This window comes from Diaphorina citri, unplaced genomic scaffold (genome assembly GCF_000475195.1).
Source record: "Diaphorina citri unplaced genomic scaffold, Diaci psyllid genome assembly version 1.1 scaffold820, whole genome shotgun sequence".
NCBI lineage: Eukaryota > Metazoa > Arthropoda > Insecta > Hemiptera > Psyllidae > Diaphorina > Diaphorina citri.
In genome coordinates this window covers 1-5,000 of record NW_007378252.1, presented here as the reverse complement: position 1 = coordinate 5,000, position 5,000 = coordinate 1, and the positions used below count along the sequence as shown (strand labels likewise).

Sequence of the window (5,000 nt, the reverse complement as noted above, 5' to 3'; positions counted from 1 at the left end):
TGATGTCACCAGAAAGATATGAAGAAGAGACACAATTTCCCTCCAGCCCTTTTGAAGTTCTACCAAGAAGGCTGACCCAAAGTCCTAACCTCCTGGCACCCCCTGCAGTTCTCCCAACGTCAACAAAATTCAGATTTGACAGATGCGATCAGCGTTAAAGAAGGTATGTACATTGTACATGTAAACTAGCAAGTCCCCCCCGGCAAACTAGCTGGTCTACTCCCTTTTTTAATTCCTCAGCGAGACTAGCTGGTGTACTCTCTTTTTCAAGTCCCCCCGGCAAACTAGCTGGTCTACACCCTTTTTTAATTCCTCAGCGAGACTAGCTGGTGTACTCTCTTTTTCAAGTCCCCCCGGCAAACTAGCTGGTCTATATAATCTCCCTATCTTTCGATAATCCAAGTAGATTTATAACGGTACCTAAGTGCTTATATATATATAATTGTGTTAACTTATCTATACCTGCCTCCTATGTAATGAAATAAACTTTCGCTGCCACTGTCAACTTTACCTTGTTTTTCATAATAACTGTACACTCTTGTTTTCTTGTCTCTCATGAACCATGTATTCTATATCGCGTCACAGAAAGTCTTCCAATATTACTAGTCATAAAAATAGTATACCTTGTCGTAGTGTCGTAACCAAACGAAAAGATTTTCATATTTTCAACCTCAAACTTCTTCCGCTAACCATCGTCTTTCTAATCCGTCTAAGAAAACCCCGGGTACACCTAGACGCAATGTTTCCACTTGTTCTACTGCCGTTCCGGTCACCCCTTGTTCGATCGACTTGTCATTATTGATGGACAAACTGAACCAGCTGGAGATCCAAAACCAGTCTCTTCTATCGAAGGTGGAAGATATGTCGTCTGCCCTTACTGCTCTCGATACCAGGTGGATGGACAGGATCGAACAGGTTGAGATCCGGAATTCCGGAATCAGTCTCTCGAGAGGAAGGTTGAGGAACTCACTGTAATGGTTCAGGACCTCAGCTCTAGAGCTCTAGACTAATCCGAATTAAGAAGAAAACTGGTTTGAATCTCGCTTGGAAAAGGAGGAAATTAGAAGAAAAATCCGTCTCGAAAAAAGGATTATCCAGACGAGAGACGAGAGGTCGAAAATTTCTAACCTCAAAAACTTTTTCTCATTTTCAAATTTTCGTGCCAAAAACGAAGTTGATATTTGGCGGTGTTGTCAGCAGCAGAGCATAAAAAATAGGGAGCATAACTTTCAGTTGCCAGATAGATGACGTCATAGTGTCCCAGTGTGGTGAGCATAATATCAGAGCATAAAAAATAGGGAGCATAACTTTCAGTTGCCAGATAGATGACGTCATAGTGTCCCAGTGTGGTGAGCATAATATTTTTTTTATTATTAACTGGATGAAAATTGAAAAAAATAATGTTCATTTTATTTCTTTTTACGTGAAGGTCAAGCAATACCACATAGAATAATACCTAGCAAGCGTCCGTTGATTTTCAGAAATTGAAGTTATGCCACAACTGATCAAAAAGAACGCTATTAATAAACCAACTGAATATTAAACAAATTAGGTAGGTACATAGGTATTTCTTTAACCACGATCGAATAAACTACGGGCTAAAAAATTTCCGGAGGGACGGACCCAGCTTGTTAGTATATCACTGCGGTCTGTGATTTCTAGGTATAAGGAGAATAAATAAAGCTAACGACTACTAGGAAATGATTTGAAATCAATGTCTAAAAAATTTCCGGAGGGACGGACCCAGCTTGTTAGTATATCACTGCGGTCTGTGATTTCTAGGTATAAGGAGAATAAATAAAGCTATAACGACTACTAGGAAATAATTTGAAATCAATGTTTTTTTTTCTGTAAGCGTGCAAGAGTAAATTGATTTTTATTTAATAAAACCCAACTTGTAAAAATATATCTTAATATCTTATAACTGGTGTGGGGTTTTTCACTGGTGTGGGGTTTTTCACTGGTGTGGGGTTTTTCACTGGTGTGGGGTTTTTCACTGGTGTGGGGTTTTTCACTAGATTTCCTCCATCCAGCGCGTCCCCAGGTGGCGGATAGGGGAAAGCCCGATAGATATATCAGGTATCGGAGAAATCAAATATCCGACGTGGACCAAAAAATCTAGTTTGAGGAGCGGCAGCTGGCTCCTCAATACCGACTACAAGCGGAGATTGCAACAATCAGAACGGTTGTAGATTGGACAGCAGATGGCAGTGTGATGATAATCATATGAATGGTGTCTGTACAGCGGTATAGAAAGCAACGGAAAACTACTATACTACTTTTCCCAGGATAAATCATGATGTTACAAAATTCAAACCACGGCCCTGAGTACGGGCGCCCCTTAAATGGGGCAAGGGTGCTAAGAATCTCCCAGACAAATAACATCAGATTAGGCACATGGAACATCAAATGTTTTTTTTTCTGTAAGCGTGCAAGAGTAAATTGATTTTTATTTAATAAAACCCAACTTGTAAAAATATATCTTAATATCTTATAGAATACATAACCATTAATTAATTAACCAGGTAGAAAACAAAATGTTCATCATCTTTGAAGAATCAGTGGTGCTGGTCAAAAAAGCAACAAATTCTAACAACACATTTCTTAAAAAAGTAAAAATTTATCCAAAATAAATTCGAACATTATGGAAATCTGAGGAACTACGAGTAGATAGGTATGTAACAACGTAAAATTAGTATAAACATTAAAAATAATACCTATACCTAATGAGAAAATTTTATTCCTGGCTGAGTGTGCGTCACACTAGGTTTTCAACTTTTCACCCTAGCCAAGGCCAGTTATTCACTACCAGGTGGACCTGACAGGTACACCTGCTCAAGTCCGCCTGTCAGTTCTACCTAATAGTGTGTGTGCTCTGCTCATCAGGTAGACCTGACAGGCGGGACTGATCAGTTTTGTACCTGTCAGGTCTACCTGATAGTGAATGGCTAGTCGAAGGACCACTGTACGTCGTAACTTTGGCTTGACGTCACACATTTTCATTTCTTCATCAAGTGACGTCACACGTCCAGGTTGATCAACTTTCGGAGCTGTAAAAAATTCATATAAAAAAAAAAAAAAAAAAAAAAAAAAAAAAAAAAATCCAACACATTTAGTAGAGCTAAATCCCCGGTGTAGTTGGGTATTTCGTATAAAAGTTGAAGATCAGGACTTTAGGCTAAGACCATGCAATGTCGCTAAAACTTGACGAAAAAATAAATAAATTATGTAGATCAAATGTGTCCCTGGGCCGCCATTATTCAGGGCCAAAAGTCCTCTATTTGGATTAGGGCTAAATCGAGGTCAGGTATATGCGATGAAACAATCATGTCGACATACCTACATACACAAGTGCAACTTGTATACATACATATACATAATTAATAGTTGTCGTGTAAGAAATGGAACTCCGTTACACCAAGAAGAGAAAGAGAGGAGGAGAAGGAGGAAGGAAGAAAAATGGCGACCACAGCAAAAGACCGGAGGCCAGGTTGCCCAGGGCCCATACCTGGGGCCGAGGCCTATAGTCGCCACTGGTGAACTCTGGCTGAACACAGAGCAGATACTCGGCCGCCAAACGCTGGTTTTTGAACTCTGTCTGAGGGGAAAGGAAAGTGAACGTCAAAAGTTAAATAATGACTTAAAAAAAAAAAAGTTTGAGAGAGGAAACTGTAACTGCTAAGGTCTTATCATTCCGAAATCGTGGAGAAAAGGAAGACAGGACAGGAGAAAGCCAGCCGTTCCGAGAACGAACATTATCCGTTCAGGGTAAGATCCGCCTCGTACGGGAAGCGAACCCGCAAGCTAGCGCTTACAAGGCAGACGCGCTAAAAAGCAACCTAAAGGCTGACTCTCAAATGTTACTCACCTTATACACATGAATACCAATGGGCAATAATACTGAAGAACGCTCATCCTGAGACAAACCAATGAGAACTTCGCTAAACCCTGTCAACAAAAGACAAAAAAAGTAGGTAGGTAATAAGGAGAGGAAAAATTACCTAGTCTCGACATTGTTTCTACAGCCTCCACCTGTTAATCCGGCTATCCAATGTCCCCTCTCTCGAACACACTGTGGAAAAACAGTAGACCTGGGGGTTTAGTGAAATATATTAAAAGGTGTTTCTAATAGAGAGAACTGGTAACAACGGAAGTATTATCCTCCCGAAATTAAATGTAATGTAAATGCAGTTTCTTTGTGTTATTATGTCACAACTTTGGTGCTCACTGCAGCATTGTAGGATTTTCCTGGTCTTTTTACCAGGAACACGAAAATGGTGGTGCAAATTTTGTCCAGAGAACCATAAAGCCAAAAAACCAAAAAAACTTGTTGGGGGTCTAAAAATGATTCTTGTGGTCAGAGTCAGACAACCTCCGTGACCGAGTGGGTATCACACTAGGCTTGCACTCCGGAGGTCCCGGGTTCGATTCCCAGCGGGATCGGAGTTTTTTCGACTCTGTGTTTGAAGTTCGGGGTGCACTTAGGCTCGTGAGGACAATCGAGTAGTGACCAGTGGCGGCATTACCAGTGTAAGTTGATGATACGAGTAGTTGATAATTACAGTAAAGGGGGCACTTAGTAATGCTGTGATGGCCACAAAAGTTGTGCAGAAGCTCTCTGGTCTTACCACAAAGAATTCATTATTTGATTATTATATTTATCCCCTATTTTGTTTATCTCCCAGGTGGCCGACTATTTCACAAAGCTCACTACAACATCGATTGAGATGAGGAAACAAGAGAAGGCACAGGCAGAGAAGAGAGTGGACTATCTGCAACTTATGATCGAACTGTATGAAAAGGACTTGATGTTACCCGAGTCGGAACGTAAGTACACGAGTGGAAACGATGTTACCCGAGTCTAAACGATGTTAGGCGAATCTGAACGTAAGTAAACGAGTCAGCTGAATGGACCAAATTTATGAATGGACTTCTTCTGGAGCCTAGTTATCTTGCTTTATAGCGCGTCTGCCTTGTAAGCGCTAGGCCCGGGAATTTTT

The 5,000-nt window shown here is 40.7% G+C and overlaps 1 long non-coding RNA gene across 1 annotated transcript; it reads right to left on the bottom strand.

Annotated features, from left to right (window-relative positions):
• Nucleotides 1–3,519: 3,519 nt before the first annotated feature.
• On the bottom strand, nucleotides 3,520–3,951 carry LOC113468693. The gene is made up of 2 exons (XR_003392354.1): nucleotides 3,869–3,951; nucleotides 3,520–3,598 (listed from the first exon to the last, which is right to left on the bottom strand). It is a non-coding gene; the product is annotated as an uncharacterized LOC113468693 (long non-coding RNA).
• Nucleotides 3,952–5,000: the final 1,049 nt, after the last annotated feature.